This window comes from Callospermophilus lateralis, chromosome 4 (assembly GCF_048772815.1).
Source record: "Callospermophilus lateralis isolate mCalLat2 chromosome 4, mCalLat2.hap1, whole genome shotgun sequence".
NCBI lineage: Eukaryota > Metazoa > Chordata > Mammalia > Rodentia > Sciuridae > Callospermophilus > Callospermophilus lateralis.
In genome coordinates, this window is record NC_135308.1 from 127,499,646 (window position 1) to 127,518,488 (window position 18,843).

The window sequence follows — 18,843 nt, forward strand, 5'->3', positions numbered from 1 at the left end:
TCTACCTCTTACCTTCTATTCTGCTGTAATCTATCTTGGTTCTTATAACAATTGACTCTCTCATTGACTCATGTGAGAGGCAGCACCAATCCTCTAAAAGGTTGCCTATTCATTCACTGAATGCCATCCACCTTGCCATATACCACAGCATGAAAGCACCTTACCTGACCCTTGGGAACACTGAGAATAAATGCAGTCATTTCCTTTCCTTTCCCAGTGACGGAGATCACCTAGCCAGACAAAGATGAGGATGTTGCTGATCAACACAGAGTTTGTGCTGGCATGCATCCCCACTCACAAAGCAGATGAACAAGACCTTGCATGACTGCTACCCAGACAGCAAAGGAGGCCTCAGTACTGCAGGGTCCCTCTTCTGTCACCACCTATGTGAACTGCAGGTTGCTTTGCTAGTGACACTACCATGGTGAGAGGAGGGAGGAACATATTTGTAATTGTTGTTTCTTCTTCTTTGCAGTTCTCGTTCTCACAGTCATAGGGTACATCTGACATTTGACACAACGAATGCATTATCAAGTCATTAACCCCCCTCAAGTGTGTGGTGATTGTATCTTCTGTCAGTCAGTGCAGCAAAGATCCAGAAGAGAAGCAGTTAAATGTTAATGGATTTGCTTTAGGCATTTCACAACCTATTGGTCCTAATTAGACTGAAAAATGCTTGCCACAGATGACCTGGAAATTTAAATAATGCATTTTCTAGTTCTCATATATTTCTTCCTAAACAAGTCAGCATAAACTAGGGGGAAAAAAAGGCAGAGATTTCTCAAAACAGTATCAGATTTTGCTTTTACAAAACATAAGGGTCAAAACCCCATTGAAGTTTTATTTGGAATTGATGATGTGGCTTAGCTAATTTTAAAACAGTATTATGAGTATAGTACATGCAGGAAGTTTGTAACATGTGTCACCTAAACAATGTGGTTGTGAAAGAAATTTGAGTTGATCGCTAGAAACACAAAGGTAAATCATAGAAAAGCACAGACTCTCCAAACAGGGAGCAGAGATGGAATCTGAAACCAGCATGGGACCTGCTGATGTTAAATCTGGAGAAGGAAGAGCAGAGGGGTCGTATATTATACAAGCTTTAATGAGCTCTCTTGCAGCACCAACAGTGGAGTCCTTTGAAGTTCCAGAACCCTCGGAAGCAACGTTTGGAGAGACATACAGACATTTGCAATAATCAATAGGAACAGTGGCAAAAGCATTAATTAAAGCTGCTGCAGTTTCTTGCAATCCAATGAGATTCAGATTTCAGATAATTGTAGTACAGTAAATGGGGAAAAGAAACTAAAGCTATTTGTCTCATATGCAAGCCAATTTTCCATGCACAATCAAATTTTACTTCTTATATTCCCTAACAGCTGCTTTGAACCCATTGAGGATTCAAAAGTCATGATACAATATTACTAAGAAAATTAAAGTGGTGGCAAATCACAACTTGCTTTCTGAGCAACACAGTAGGAGGTCAGTTAATATTAAATACCCACAGCCTGTGTGCACACACTCACATTTCCTAGGAGAATCTAAGCAAAATACAGCCTTCAGGGATACACACTTAGTAGCTTTTGCATAACAATAACCAAGATGCTGATATCGGCTAATGAAATTCTGATGCTGAAGAAGGGCCCCCAAGGCTCAGAACAAAGCTCTCTAGGAAAACAGGGATACACTCCTTGTTTAAAAAGTAAACAGTCAATCTCACTTATTTATTCATTCAACATATATTTATTGAAGGCCTTCTTTATGTCAATGTTGGGTAGGCCCTGGAGATGTCCTAGTGAGATAATATAATACAAACTCTTTCCCTTCCTTCATGTAGTTTAAAGACTAAAGGGAGACAGATTTTAATGAAGCATTCATATAAATGTATATTTGAAAACTGTGAATACAGCTTTGAAGAAAAGGACCCTGGTACTATAAAAGCATATATCAGAACATGACCTTGACCAGGAAGGGTAATCAGTGAATATGAGGAAGGGCTAGGAATTCTAGGAGAAGAATGCACAAGAACTCCTGTTAGTAAGGAAAGCACGTGCCAAGAGTCTTGACCCAAAGGGGCATAATGTTTTAAGAAACTTAGGCAGCAAGAAGTTTGGAGGGCAGAAAGCAAGGGGTAAGATGTGAAATGAGATGGAGACACAAAGACAGACACCAGACCATGCAGGCCACAAGAATTTTTTATCCCATAAACAATGGGAAACCACTGACATTCAGGCACAGGGGTATCATAAGCCTTGTGAAGTAATTCCTCAGGGTAAAGTATAAAGAATGGATTAGGAGAAGGCAAGAAGATTGCTATAGTCTACGGCATAAGAAAGAGGATGGCAGTTCAAACCAGGATAGTAATGAAGTACATGGAGAGTCATGAACAATTCATGGAAAGAGATTTAGGAAGTCAAATATGCAGGAATTAATAAAGTTTCAGATATGGGGGGGTAAGTGAGAGGGAGATGTTGAGGATGATTTCTAGATTGTGACTTCCATAATGGGATGGGTAAGGCATAATTTCCTTGGTTGAGGTCCCTGGAAAAGTAATAGTTTTATTACAGATTTGTTTGGGGCATACATTGAGTTGGGACTAGCTTGTGAGGCATGCAAGTGGAGATTTTTCTCCAGTTGGCTCTGGATCTAAGACAAGAGGTTTGAGATAGACATGCAAACTTGGGTGTCATTAAAATAATGCTGATAAATGAAATTAGAGGTATGCATGAAATTTAAAGAGCAGAAAATTGAAATAGGAGGTAGCTAATACTGAGTCAAAAAGAGCTGGAACATTTAATACAGTAGTTCTTAAAGTGTAGTCCCTAGTCCAATGGCATGAGACTCACCTGGGAATCTATTGGAAGTGTCAAATAGACCTACTGTATCCAAAATTGGGGACAGGGCTCAGTACCACGCCCAGCGAGAAGTCTTCAGATGTTCCTGATGCACACTACCATTTGAGAACCACTGATAATAGGAGAGATGGGGAGGACATGTCTGTAAAGATTATTGACAAGACTGGGACTGTAGCTCAGTGGTGAAGTGCTTGCCTAGCGTATATGAGGCACTGGGTTTGATCGTCAGCACCATATAAAAAATAAATAAAATAAAGGCGTTCTGTCCATCTACAACTACAAAAAGAATTTTTGTTTTTTAAAGATCATTGAGATAGAGCTACCTGCCAGACCATGACAAGAAAAGCAGGAGCATGTGGGATCCCTTGGAGCAAGCTGCGAGAATAGTTCAAGAAGAACATCAAGGTCAAACGTTGGTGGGAATAGAAGTGCTATGGAGATGAGTTTTGACTGTGGAGAAAGCCGTTTCAAGTCAAGGATTGTAATGAAAACAGACTGGAGCATACATATCGAGGAGTGACTGGAGAGAGAAGAAAAGGAATAAATATAAACAAATATTTTTTGGAGTTTGAATAAACTGAATCTGGAAGAGAAAGAAATATTGTGTTTTAACATATTGATGTTATAGGCATGTTTAAGTGCTGCTTGACAAGATCAGAGGGAGATGAACATAGAGACAGATGTGATGAATCAGTAGTGAGGTTTCTTGGGAAGGTAAAAGAACATGAGTTACAAAGCCTCAATGGAAAACAGCATTCAGATCAACTTCTCTGCTGTAGCTTCTGGCATGAGGGCGGACCCTGTCTCATACCATTCTCCCTTCGCTCACTGTGCTCCAGCCAGACAGGGCATCGTTTTTTGTTTTCTTGGTTTTTTAACTTAGTTTCTTAAGCATGGAACAAAGTTGTCTTTCTTCAAGAACTAGGTTTTTACTTTCCTTTTTTGATCTTTCCATGTCTGAGTCTAGTCTTAGGAGTCATTAGTTCAAATGCCACCTCCTTAGACACTCTTCCAACGGGCACTGTATCTTATGTTGCCATCCAATATTATCATCCCCTGTCACTGCCTAATCCATGGTCCTCTCTCTTATTCCTCTCAGCGCCTTTCCTACTCTGGAATTATCTTACATGTTCACTGGTAGATATCTCCATAGGAGAAAAGACTTTGTCCTGTTCACAGCTATAGCTGTAGTTTTTAGCACAGTACCTGGAATGCGGCAGACAATATGTAATTGTTTGTTGAAAGAAGTGCAAGAATGGCTGCAGATAGCTTTTGTTCATTCAGTGGAGGGAGGTAGAATGGCTTCCTTCTGCTAGGTTGTTTTTCTCTCCAAGGAGAGAAGGGGTATTGTCTTCTCAAACCAAAGGCTGGAGACATTGGGAATGTTGGAGAGTTCCTGTTGCATTGGAGAAGGTTTTAACTAGTCCAGGCATTGGGATTAGTGGTTTTCTAGATGGTACAACAGAAATTCCAAGACTCAGGAGATGTAAGCATGCTAGCCAGCCTAGTACAATGTGTCCTAGTGTTCAGGGTCTGCCAAGGTTAAAGCATCATAGTGCAGATAGTGGAACAAGGAATGTTAAGTGTTGGAATGTTGTGACCAGGGAGTGGGAGGAATGAACTAGAGATGCCCCATGAGTCCCAGCTTCCAGGATGACAGGAGGAATGTGTGGCTGAGGTGGAGATGGAAGAAGTCCTACAAAACAAGATCAGTGAATTGGGTTTTTCACTTTTAAAGTGGTTTTGAGGTCCTGAAATGTTTTATAATCCAATTGGTTATTTCAAATCATAATACTTAACAACAACAACAACAAAAAGAACAAATGATGATTACCTTCTAAATCCCAAGCCATGAGTGTAATTGGTATGTATAAACAGAAAAACAGCGTTTGTTTTTTTTTTTTTACAGGACTTATATCTCTGAATTATGAATAATACAGTAAAGCCTTATTACCTCATTCCACTAATTAAGAATTGGTGATAATTTGGTTACCAGCTGAGCTAATACTTTGCTTCTTTAATGAGAGACAGAAGAAATGGATTTGTATATTGATTCTGTCTGTTTTCTCTGTTTTCCAACCTTGGGCTAGCCTCTTAACTCATACTGAGTCTCTGTTTTTGCATCTGTAAAAAGGAGAGAAAAATATCACACAATATTATCATGAGAGTGAAATGAGAACATATACGTAAAGGGATACAAAACTATAAATAATCCCCCATACAAATAGAAGAACTTATAACCTAAAAAATAAATATGTTAAGGAAATGAATAAACAAGCAGTAAACCAAAGGCTTATTTTAAAAAATTTAAAGCATCTTAGTAGCACTGTTTACAAAAATACAATAAATTATTATCATTCCTAATTACATTTTAAAGTGAACAAAAAATGCTCCATTTGTCAACTGTACCTGAAATTAAAATTGAACTATTTATTAAACATAGTTTAGCTGGGCACGGTGACATATACCTGTAATCCCAGCAGCTCAGGAGGCTGAGACAAGAGGATTGTAGGTTCAAAGCCAGCTTCAGCAACTTTGCAAGGCCTGAGCAATTTGGTGAGACCCTGTCACACGTCCCTCCCCCCAAAAAAGGGCTGGGGATTCAGCTGAGTAGTAAAGTGCCCCTGGGTTCAATACCTAATACCAAAAATATAAATAAATGTAAAAAAATAGTTCATAATTCTGTTTTTCTTTATATTAGAGTCTTTTTTCCAAGAGTATACATTTTCCAGAATATAAATTTATGTCTTATTTCAAATATAGCAATTCTAGAACCATGGCTCTGTGTCAAAGTACAGCATACCTGTGACTTCTGCAACTTTATTCTTTTTTACAATAGGTAACCATGATTGTTATTTTCCTATGTATCTGATTCCATTGTGAAAGCATCAATGTCAGTAAGTAGACTGATCAATACAATTTATCTACCAATTTACATAAAATATTTTATTGTGTTTTTGTAGTAGTTTCTCTCTCTTTTTTCTTCTTCTTTCCATCCTTCCTTCCTTTTAGGAGACACACAGTGACTCAAACCTGGTATTTGGTATTGTCATCAGAAAGAGAAAATGGAAGAGATAATTTATTAGTGTTTATCAATAAATGAGGAAAAACCTTTCCTTTTTACAATAGAATGAATAGTAGGTTGGTGGCTTAGCAAGGGTCTAATTACTCCCATGTATGAAAAGATTCCTCTGTATCTACTCCACTCTCCAGCATGTGTTATCTAGGCACTGTCAAACAAAGATGCCACTTGAAAGTTCTATGAATATTTGTTTTGATTACTTACATCTAGCTTGTCTCAAACTATTAAGAGAAGGAAGCTCTGTTCTTTTCCACATCAACTCACTAAAGTCTGGGCTCACTTATCTATCAAGTGAAAATGGTATTCTGTTTGGGGCTGCTGAGAAAACTCAATGAAAAATCACCCATACTCTCTCCCATGTCTTGATGGTTTTTTAATTAAACCTGCTACACTATCAGCAAACATGACCCAGTTTTCAGTAAATATTCTATTATTTTAAAACTCTTGGTAAGGAAATTCTTAATTTATGTTTTTTCCTCTACTTATTATGGAAAATATCACTCAGGAACAATACAAATCATTGTACCATAGGTAGGGGTAAGGGAAGTAGAATATTTAAATGTTGTAATAATAAGAGGAAAAACAAATCAAATGCAATATTTGTAACAATGATGCAAGGTTTTTTCCTTTCAAATCAAATGCAAAGTAGAAAATATAATTAAGTAAACTAGGTTAGTTCCCTATTAATGCTGACTCCTGATTCCACAAAAAAAAAAAAAAAATGTTTTTTCATCTTCTGGAAGATTTTAGAAGCCAGACTCTGGCTGTGCAGTTCATAGAGAAACCATTCTGTCTGCACATACTCCCCTTCCTTCCAAAGGAAAAGTCAGAACTTAATTTGTATTAAGAAATGGGGACAAACTTCTCATGTTAAAAATGATCGATGATCATAAAATAACTCCCAAACCTCTGTGTTTTTTCCTCTACTTGTTATGGAGCATGCATGGTTACAGAGGCCGGGAAACTCATTTCCTGTCTACCCCTGCATAGCACCAGCGTGGGTGTGCCAGCATGTTGTTCTTCAGTGTCAGTGACAGGCGGGTACGATTGACCAAGCAATGAACTGGAATGGATGCTGCAGGGGCTCTCCAGGCAAATGTACTGGTATCAAGGCCAACAAACAAATCCCAAATAATATCAGGCACTCTGCAGTTCTTGTCATTGCTCATCTTACCACACCCTCCTCACACTTCCATCGTCAGCCACATTGTGTTTCTTTCATTTGCTAGAACAGTTGTGTATCTGGCAGCTGAGAAAGAGCTGGGGGTCAAGGAGAGCATCTGCTCTTCCTGGGCTAATGCACCCAAACCAGTGCCTTTTCCAGAGGAGGTTGAAGAGTAGCCCCTCATTACCTAATGGCAGATCCTGACTACACACACAATTCAGAGGCTGTTCGTCCTCTGACACTCTTCCTAATATTCTTGTTCCTTTTCCCTAATCTTGAATTTTCGCTTGGTTAACTCCTACTCAGACTACTCTCAATTTACATATTACTTTCAACAGGAATTCACTCATCCCATTGCCTCCAGACTAGGCTAGGTGCTTGTTTTCCGTTTTCATTACCCTCTTCATCACACCATGGTACACCAATCTATTGACTGGATCCATCCCCCACTAAACCATGTGGTCTCTAAGGCAAGAAGCCCTTGTCTGGTGTTCCCAGTCCTGGAACATAACAGGGATGTAGTAAATGCTTGTTAAGTGAGTGAATTCAACATCCTATACACATGATATGAAGTACAGTTCTGTATACTTGAAGTCACATCTACATAAGATGCTGTATATACAGCTATGACATATACACATATGTATATCAGCTGTGATAGCCAAGGTAAGTATATGAGTTTCATTTTGGTCTACCCATTGATTAGGAGATTTTAAAGATTGATCTTAGTGGATTGATTAAAAACATCAATATCTATGCAGTGACTTATTTATTACTTATAAGAGTAGAAGGTACATGCTTTTAGGAAGTTCCAGCTTTCCACTAATATCAAATACTATGGCAATCAGTATACCATTTGAAACTGACAACAACAATTTGTATTAAGGATAAAATAAATAGGGCATCCACAAAGACATTTGAAGAAGCCATAGTGCCTATCTTATAGCTTATGTGTGAGAAGGGGTGGAAAGATAATTTCTAGAAGAGTTATCACTTAAGACTAAGCAGAGGAGATTTCTACTGAGGACCAACTTTGGACTTAAATATATGATGGGTACAAATAAATGTTGACAGAGTTCATAGGGGCTTATCATAATTGATTTGAGCTTCCCTAGTAGATTCCTAGCAAAGGTTTGACAGTACCAATTTTGAATGGAGCAGAAGGGTTTTTTTTCCCCTAAATATTTTTTTTTAGTTGGACAGAGTATCTTTATTTATTTATTCTTATGTGGTGCGGAGGATCAAACCCAGGGCCCCTCACATGCTAGGCGAGCGCTCTACCACTGAGCCATAACCCCAGCCCAGAAGTTTTTCATCCACATAAAATTTTGAAGAAAGGATCATTTTTGTATTCACTATTTAATTTTCAATGCTTCTGTTGAGTTGAAATTTATTAGTTGTGCTAATTCCACTATCTATGTAGCTCTTTAATATACCCCCCACCTTTGTAGGTCCCTATTACTACTAATTTGGTTTGTTCTCTTCTATCATTTTTCCACAATTTCCTGGGTAGCCCTTTGATTGGTTCTTGTTTGACTCAAGTCTTTTCATTCTTAGTAAATTTGCTGCATCTATGGAAGTCATCAACTGAAACAGAACTGGCAAGCTGTTTCTATAAAGGGAGAGACAGCAAATATTTTAGACATGCAGACCACATGATATTATATCTCTCCAACTAGGCTGTTGTGGAGTCTAAGTAGCTATAGACAATACATAAATGAATGAACATGGCAGTGTTCCAATAAAATATTTTTTATGGGCACTGAATTTCATATTATTTTTATATCATGAAATATCATTCTTCTTTTTATTTTTTCACAGCTGTTCACAAAAGAAAAAATATCCTGCTTCTGGATCATATAGAAAGAGGAGTTGGGCTGACTTTGTCTTGTTGGTTCAGTTCACTACCCACTATTCTAGCATAATGTGACTACGACTCCCTCTTGTTACACTGGGGTTACAGCTTCACCTGCTATGACAGGTGACTGCTACACAATGGCTCAAATAGACACAACTGGTAAAAGTTTTTGTGTGTTTGGTTCTGGGGATTAAGCCCGAGCCTCATGCATGCTAGGCAAGCACTCTACCACTGAGTCACATCCTACCCTTAATCTTTATCTTTGAGCTGACAGATAAATATAAGCAGTCCATGCTGTATGTGAAAGCTCTTTGGAGCATTGATATGTTCATTTTAAAACTACAAATGCCAATGCTTTGAGAAGGAAGAAGGAACATGAAGGAGGGATCATCTAGTAGCAATATCTGTCCTTAACCTTCCTTAGCATTCTAAGAGAATAATCTGGCTTCTTTTCCCATTCAAGCCCACTCTTCCATCACTTCTTAATTTGAATCTGGAATCTGGTTCAACACATATCTAGTGGTCCCCAAAGGCCGGGCGCATTTGCCAAAATTCCTTTCTTTGCTTGGAGTGCACATCTAGCCTTATTTCCACTTGGTAAAATGCCTATGTTCTTTCCAAGAGAGTCCTGATTTTGCTTCTTCTCATAATTCCTTCTCAAAAATTTAACTTTGTATTGCATTATCCTTTGCTAGAACATGAGTTGCTGGTGAGCAGAAGTAAAAATCTCAATCTATGTTTATTGAATGAATAAATCACAGGATGCTCTAACTCAGTATTATCTAGCTGGATTTTATTGCTTGTCAAGGGTCAATCAGATTCTGAAATGAAAAGAGGCAGGCAGGGAGTTAAAGGTTAGGGGAAGTGAAGATTGGTTAGGGTTCTTTGGTTGAAAGGAAACAAAACTCTTACATCTCAAAAAAAAAAAAAAACTAAACAAAAGGCGATTTATTAAACATAGAGTGGAAAACTCAAAATCAAAGAAATGTTCACAACACCTGGGAATGAAAAGGAAGCCTCAGAGCAGAGAAGATCCAGGAGAGCACTCACAATGCATGCCCCAGTTCTCATGTGTTCAGCTCCTGTGTCTGTCCAGTTTAGAATTCCTGCTAGAGAGAAGGTGACCATCCTGATTTGAATCATAGCCCACAGACCACATTGAGGGTACAATTTGGTTGAATATTGTTTGTGATATCTCCAACACGGTAGCATGGTGTGAGTGAGAGGCAGTTCACCAAAGAAAAGGATACTTTTCCCCACAATAAAAAATGGATGCCAATCCCAAAGGTTTGGGGCAGCCATCTGTGTTTCTGGCACCCCATGATCCTTGGAGACGATGCTCTTTCTGGACTGTGGAGGTTAACAACCGAGTATTGAACTTCTGCTCTATGTTCATCTGGTCATGGTGCAGGCCTCAGGAGAGAGGCTTTGTTCTCCATAGTCCATCCTAGGAGCCTAGGCTCTGTCCCTGTGGGTCTTGCTAGGAATAGAAGGGAAAGTTAAGGATATAGAAAAATCCCTGATGGTGTTGCAAGTAAAGATGAGTAATGCTTTTCCTGGATCTAACTCAATCATTGATTCTCATTTTTGATTGGTTAATTTCTCCCACAAAGGAAATGGAGCTCATTCAATATGACTTATTGCTACATAGTTTTATTATTGCTCTTCTGTTAACCCAAAGCAGAAGGACTTATTGGAAAATTTATATTTACCCAAGACAAAAGAGGGAAAATATAGCCTCATCAAAGTAGCCCAAATATGTATGATTAAATATTTTAAGTGGTCAGGGTTGTGACAGAGAAAGGGTATAAGCAAGAAACTAGCAAAAAGCATGAGAGACTAAACTGAAATTAAAATGATTTGGGAGAAAAAGCCCTTGGACAAACATGTCCTTAGAGTATCTTAGACAATGAAAGAACAGTGGTTGTAGAAACATTGAAGGGAAAATGTAAGCAAATTCTTAGGAAGCTGTACTAAGTCCTTTACCTGTAAGAACTCACCTGAAATGGCTAGCACAGAAACACCAATGGGAATCAACAGAGAAGAGTTGAATACACTGAAAATAAAAAGACACAAAATGTCATACATTGCATCATTGGTGTTCAATGCAAGAAAATTTTACAAAGGTGTATCCAATTGACACAATATAATTTGCATCAAGAATATGAGATGCAAGGATATCTAAATATTTAATTTAAGCTTTCTAGCCCATCCAAGTATAGGAAGGTCCAATGGAGCTTGAGAATGCTAATCTCCAATATCCACCAAAAAATGGTGTTTATTCATGCGGTGATACATACTTATTTGTACCATATATGTACATAATTTATATATTTGTACTGTATGAAGCTTAACTGTCTTACATATTTGTACTTTGTGTGTTTGTATATATGTTTATGCACATATAACATTACTTGATTAACTTGTAACTGAAAAGATAAAGTAGGCCAAGGGAAATAACACCTACAGGAAATATACATATGTGTGTATATAGACACACATGTGTACATATACAAATATAGTTAGCTCTATTTGTAGCTGAAAAAGATAGAGAGAAATGCAATCAAAGTACACTTTCTGTGTAGATTAATAACTAATGCATTCATATATAAAACATACTAATTTTTAATTTTTTTCCCAAAAGTCAATAACTTCTGCCTTCCATGGTTCTTTGGCTCTTATTTATGGATTCTTTTGCACTTTCTTATTTTCTCCCTTACATCAGAGGAACTCTAGTCTAATATAAAGTGCTTGATCTTAGTGTAATACCAGCTTGCCCTCTAGTTAGCCCTCTCCTTTATGCAGCAATATAAAGTGAATACAACCACAGTGAGCTAATTTTTACCTAATTTCTTTCTCCTAGGGAACAAGACAAGGGAATGGAGTTTGACCTCAATAAAACAAAATGGATTTGTAATAATGGCATACTAGTGAAAATCCATTAAAGTCATTTCAGATGATAAAAAAAAGTTGAGATTTTCGGGACATATTAAGGTTTTTAATATAAAATAACTTTAATTTTCTTATCATGGAAATAAAATTAAAGTGCAGCTCTTTTTTCATTTTCTGGTTGGAAAAGTGCAAAGGTTTGGGTTAATCACCCCACTGAACTGAATATACAGGAATGCAAGTGAAGCTTTTCAAGAATCCAGGGCTACTTATCTGGGAAATACAGATTTGTTTGGGATTGTTTCTTATTGGCATTTTTTGAGCCTCAGGACAGTAAAATAAGGAAGGAAGAATCGTGAGATTCTTTAGGAGTAAAAGTCCCCAGGTATCTCACATAAAAACAAAGATATAAATACTGGTAGTTTTCTATAAAACAAGGGGTGAGAGGCTTTCAGACATTTACCTTTGGTTGTTCCAACTGGGGGCATTTTTAATGGGGTTTTCTACCCTCTGGGGACTAAAGGCCATATTGTTCTCTTTCTCTCCTAAGAGAATATTTTAAATTCTCCTCCTCTCAGGACAAGGAAACACATTTGATATAATCACAGCAGAGGTTGTCAGAGTTAGGTAGAGAAAAAAACAATCTTGGTGAATCACTAGTTTATGTCAAGCATTTTACAGAACACATTGGTTGGAGAAAATAATTTTAGTGATAAAAAATGGGTAAAACATTATAAGTTAAGTTAACTTTTGTCAAGTTCATCAGTGGAGATTAAAAAACGATATCTTTGATGTAAAAATAAGTGCCCTGAATGGGACAATGTGAGGCCAAGAGATATGGATGGCGTGGTAGCAGGTGTCTAGGTGTTCTAATTTTCTTCCATAGTATTTGGCTCTTCTAAATTTCCCAACACTTTTGTTTGTGACTGAGTTCTGGCTAATGGAATGTGAGCAAAAGAGCACTTTCTGGCTCGCCTATACAATGCTCATTAAGAGCCTACAGGTCCCTCTCTGATTTTACTCTTAGTCCAAATCTAGGAGATCCAGTGAAAGACTGAACTGTCATCACATAAATCCCAGCAAGGCCACTATTTAGAAACCTTGGATCTTCAATGACTTTGTGGGCAGAGCAGCTTTCCATCTCAATCAATCTGACAGTGACCTGAACACTCATTAAGCCATTGTGATCTCTGGGCTGTTGAAAGCAATAGTCAGCCTACTCTAATAAATCATAGAAAAGGAACAGCAGAACTTGGAAAATGCAAATAGAGATGCTCAAACCAAAACAAAGGAGGATAGCCCATAAGAATTTTCTAGAAGAAATTCTTAAATATTGTATTAGCTTCGTGTTACTATAAGAAAATATTTGAGACCATTAAAGCATAAACAGAAAAGGCTGGGCTGCATGCATAATAGCTCAGTGGTAGAGTACTTGCCTGGCATGCATGAGGTCCTTTGTTCAATCCCCATTACTGGAGGGAAAAAAAAGAAGTAGCAGTAGTCATAATCATAGTAGTGGTGTTTAGTAAAAAAGGAAAAGTTTATTTAGCTCACAGTTTTGGAAGTCCAAGTCCAAGATCAGGTAGCCCCATAGCTTTGGGCTTCTGGCAAGGGCAGCACATTGTGTCAGGAACACACATCAGAGCAAGTACTCACAGGTCGAAACAGGCAGCAGAAAGGAAAAGAGACCAGGTTCTCATAATCTCCTTCAAGTGCACACCCCCAGTGGCCTGAGGACTTCCCATCAGGGCCTACCTCTTGAAAGTTCATAGCACTTCCCAATCTTGCTACCAGGGAACCAGGCTTTTACATATGGGTCTGTGGGAGGCACTCATCCCAACCAGGGCAGATGACTAACACAAATTACTAACTGTGCAATTTATTCTAAAAATCTCAATCACATTTTTATGTTTACTTGTTCCTACTTGCTCTTTCATCTTTCCTAAATGTGTTCCAAGTTAATACCTCACACCCAACTTAAATGATGAAATCATACACCGTCAGTGAAAATTCCCTAAGGTAAGGTTCTGAGGCCCCGAGGAGATAATATCTAGTGAGCATCTTCTTTTATAGCCAGTTGGCATCAGAAGACATTTCATTTGGGTCTACTATGCATTAAGAATGCATGTTATAATGCTATCAACTTATCCACTCATTCAATCAATAAACAGCAAAATGAGCAACATATGTAGCAGGCATAGTGGCTGGGAACATGAGGAGCAGGAATTTGTGTTCTCCTCCCTGGGTAATATCTTAGGTTCTCCAAGTTAGCTCCATATTCCAATGTTCTGACTTCTTTTCCAGTCAGTGCAGCATCTCAGGTGGTTGCTTCTGAGTCAGTTCCTATAACTTTGCTTCCCTTATTCTTAGATGACCATGTTAGACATTCTGTGATTTCATGGAAAACTGAAAATATAAATCCAGAAAGAAAAGAGTTCAGTGAACAGCAAAGCAAAAGATAGTAACCCTAGTTTTCATCATAAATTTTGGGTTTTCACATATTATCAGTCTACGTAGATTATTGTGTCTTCTTTGGTAAAATGGCTTAGTCCAATTATCCATGCCTTTCAGATTTGGAGAATCAAACAGGATATTTGTTAAAAAGGCAAGCTTGAAGAAAATACCTTTTCATACAGAGATTTATAAATATTTTCTTTCAAGTCCAGGCACTGGAAGAACCATTGTCCTGTAGACCTTTCTGAATGTGAGATTAAACTTTTATTGCTTGAAGGGAAGAATGAGTCACTACCAAATGACCCTGCAAAACAGCAGGGGTCTTGATGAAGAATCACCAAATCAATTTTTATGTGAATCCTTCACTCTGCAACAAACCTGTGTAAGTTTTCCTCTTTAAGTCAATATTAATTAGATTTTCCTTTGACTTCTATTAATGTTCTCCTCCTGTATCTTTTCTGAAAAGAAGCATCTATTTATTTGTTGTAATTATCCTTGCTTAGGGTCTTCCTCACTAAAGTTTGTTTTGTGTTCTTTATGTAGACTAAATTTTAAAACTTTCAGTTTCTCAAATAAATACATGAATTAAACATCATGTGCCAGGAGATGTGTTGATAAACTCAAGAAAATGTATGGGTTTTACTTCATGGAAGTAAAACCCATACTTATCAAAGTAGGCATATATTAAAATGCCTACTTTGATAAGTGTAATGAAAGAGAAACATGATAAATGAGACCTGGTAAGTGAGTTATAAGCTTTCCTGAAGAATTTGGCCATGGAGCTGAAATCTGAAGGAAGAGTAGGCTATTCCAGAACTGGTTGAAGGTAGTGTACATCTAGGAGTAAGAGGTGGGGGTAGATTTTTAGCAGCCATGTGTCAGGGCAGCAAGAACTGTTGAAGAAATGGGGGGAAGGCTGGTATGGGGCATAGTGGATCCCAGAGAGCTGGGGAGAGAAAAGTGGAAAGCCCTGGAGGAGACTGGTGAGATCATGCCTTACCGGGAGATGGAGACACAGGCTTATCCCCCCCAACCCCATAATAATGAAGATCTATGGACTTAATTAAGAAGGGAATTGGAGATGGAGGGTCCATTTGAAAGGACATAATTTGTCTTTGGCTTATTTTCTCAGTTCAAGTTAATACTTGTTGGAAAAATCAATTATAGTGTTCCCTGTCATTACATACAGTGAAACACACTAGAGTACCCAAACAGGAGCTGCTTCAGACATAAAATAGGGTCAATCTTTCTCTCCATGGGAGCAAGAGTGTTCTCTTTTCAGAAACAACAGGATTCTGAATTGAGGAATGAATGCACGATTTTTACATACTGAATCCTTCCCCCAAACGGAGATAAGTCAGATTATTCTAGAAGTATTAATTGCTTACCTGAAGGACCTTTGGGGTCTTTTCATTATTATTCTGGATAAGATCACTCAGCTTGATGGGAGACTGCTGTGTCTAAGAAAACACTTTGAAAATGGTAATATTGTATTCTCAGTGGATCAAAAGCTTCCGTTTCCATTAGGTTACATAAAATATGATAAGTGTCTGAGACGATAGATATGCCCATTACTCTGATCTGATCATTACATACTGCATACATATATTGAAATGCCATTATGATCCATAAATATGGGCAATTATTATGTTGCCAACATTAAAAACCAAAACATATTTTCAAAAGTTAAGTAAAATGGCATATTTCTTTGAGAAGCCTATTGTTCTGGGTGATCTATACCCATAGATTAGCTTTCATTGATACATGTGCAACAGAAAAAAGGGATTGAGTAGTGAACTACTTCTTGTTATTTCACATTCAAAGAAAGGGGCTTTATCAGTTGCCTAAGTAGACTGAAAATGTAAACATGGATTGGAATCTCAGGATTGGCATAACTTCTACTTCAGAAGAGAAAGTAGGGTTTCATTTCCTTGAGAGTTTCTGTCTTAGAAAATGTCCCTTGGCTGATCACAGGGACAGTAACATGGCAAAACTAATGTCCAATCTGATCTAATGCCTAATCTGATATGGGGATGGGAAGGGGTGATGCTCAGGAACACCACAGCAGTGAGACTGGCAGAGAATCGAAAGGCAGACTGGCACGATTAGGGGCTGTCTGGAGTTGTGCATGTGACTAAGAGACAATTGACCTGTCTCTACTAATTTTTTGAGCATTGATTTATATGTACACCTCACAGTTTTTTCTATTTTTCTTGTTCCCTAAACTAATTTCTATATCTGTGTTCTGTTTTCCTAGAATGTGTTTATCATACATTCAAATAAAGGGCTTATATGTTTTATGAAAATGCCTTCTCAGAACTCCTGTTAATTCCCCAAGACTAGAAATCTGATTTCCAAGTCTGTGTGCTATTTGGGAAGAGGGATGTGTTCAAAGTCACCTTTGGATTAGCTCTTAGTTTCTTGACAGACTTTATCCCCTGGGACCTTTTGCTCATTAGTCACAGTAGGTTTCCCTCCTGCATTCAAGGATTTGGATCTCTCTCTTTGGTAATATAAGGTGCTGTCGGAGAAAATCCTATTTTTTTTTTCCTTTAAAGTCTTCTATTGAGTGCAGTCACGTGGAATCTTAGCCTTTCTGAATTGAAGAAAATCTTAGAGGTCATCTTGTCCAGTTTTTTTTGGTCTTAAAAATGAAGAAAATAAAGTTTAACACATACTGCCTAGTGAAAAACACTCTGAACTTGAAATTAGAGGTTTGGTTAGGATCCATCCATCCTTTTGCTCAGCATCCACTGTCTCTCTGGCCTGTAGTCTGCAGGATTCTCTGCAGTGAGGGCATTAAAGTAAGAGAGTAGTTATCTCTGTTTTCAAGAAGCCAAAAATAAAGGGATGGGAAAGACACTAATCTGTATGACCCTAAATACGTTACATAAACGGAGAGACTCTATTTCTTCCTCTTAGTTGGTAATAACAGTAATATAACAATAACTATCTCTTGGGATCAGATGGGGGAGGTTGGAGACATAAACAGTAGACTGTAAACTCCTCTTGGGTTCCTGGTAGGTAACCAGGTAACTAAGAAGCTTCTGTTAACAAAGCCCATGTGTTTCTAAGAGGAAGGTGGAACTGAAGAACAGCCCTGGGCAGGCCTGTAAATGAAAGCTGGTGGTCTCCATCCTCCCTGCCTGGAGTGGGCAGTGAGGGTACTGAAACTTGGTGGATATGGGATAATTCAAATCTCAGCTTTACTGCACTCCAGTGCTGTGAGTCTTTCCTGGCTTAGCTACTGGTAAAGCTGGGGTTCCTCGGTGCTGTGTTTTGGAAGTTCCTTTAAGGGAAGGACCTTTGGTTTCACAGCAGAAGTGCTGGGGTTGAGTTTGAATCCTGATTGCACTTGTTGACTATTCAACTTTGGGAAATTTTAAATATTTTCTGAACTCTGTTTTTCTAGTTGAAGAATAAGGTATTAGAACATCTGTAGGCTTTGCCTAGCAGAAAGAGATCTATGGATATTTTTTTTTCTCTTACACCTGCCAGGATTAATCTTGTGTGTAGCAGGAGCTGACTGAGTGGTGTGATTGAAGACAAGGCCTAAAATATCATCTTACACTTCTTAATACTTTAGTTTTGGAGTATAAAATTATACAAACATTATAAATATCTATTTTTTTAAATAAATATATACCATCTATCCTATGACTCAGGAAAATTGACCCAAGAAAATGAAGAAAGAGTCACATAAAAACTTCTATATAAATGTTTGAAACATCTGTATTCACAATAGTCCCAAAAGCCTCAATCTGGCAAAAATCCAAATAGCTACCAATAGAATTAAGAAATTGCAATGGATTAACAAATTGCAGAACATCCCTGTGATGGCATATTACTCAGCCAAAAAAAGGATAAGAAATATTGCCTAGATGCACAACAACTTGGATGAATCTCAAAATATAATGCTAGGTAAAAAAATCCAAACCATTTATAATATAATACCATTTATATGAACTTCAAGAGCAGGCAATTCTTCTGCTGATAGAACAGTGGTTACTTATCAGAAGGTTAGAATTGATAGATAGGGAGTAGGAAACAACTTTCTGAGGTGGTCCAAACCTTTTGTGGAACACTGGTGACATGAGTAAATATCAAAACTGAACACATTTTATGCTTTGGATATGTGTCTTTTAATATATGTAAAGTCTACCTCATAAAAATGTGTCTACCAATTAAAGCTTCATTCAACTTGGCCAGTTAAAGCTCTTAGAAGCAGGAAGCATAGTGATCAGTCCTTTCTTCCTGTGAATTAGCTTAATTAGTTGCTTTGTTGGAAGATTTATATTGATAATTTTGGGGAATTATGATGAGACTCTGAAGGAAAAAAATATCAATCTTATACATATATGTCCCTAGAAATGTATAAAATCATATATGTCAGCTAAGATGTGTTTGGAGTAGAGGGTTTCATCTAAGTTGGTGTTGTTCCCAAGATAATGAGCTTTTCAGGTCACCTAATGCAAGGAATATGATTGACCGAAGGCCTGAGATGCTTTGCTCTGAGATTCATTACCTGGTTGTGCTGAGG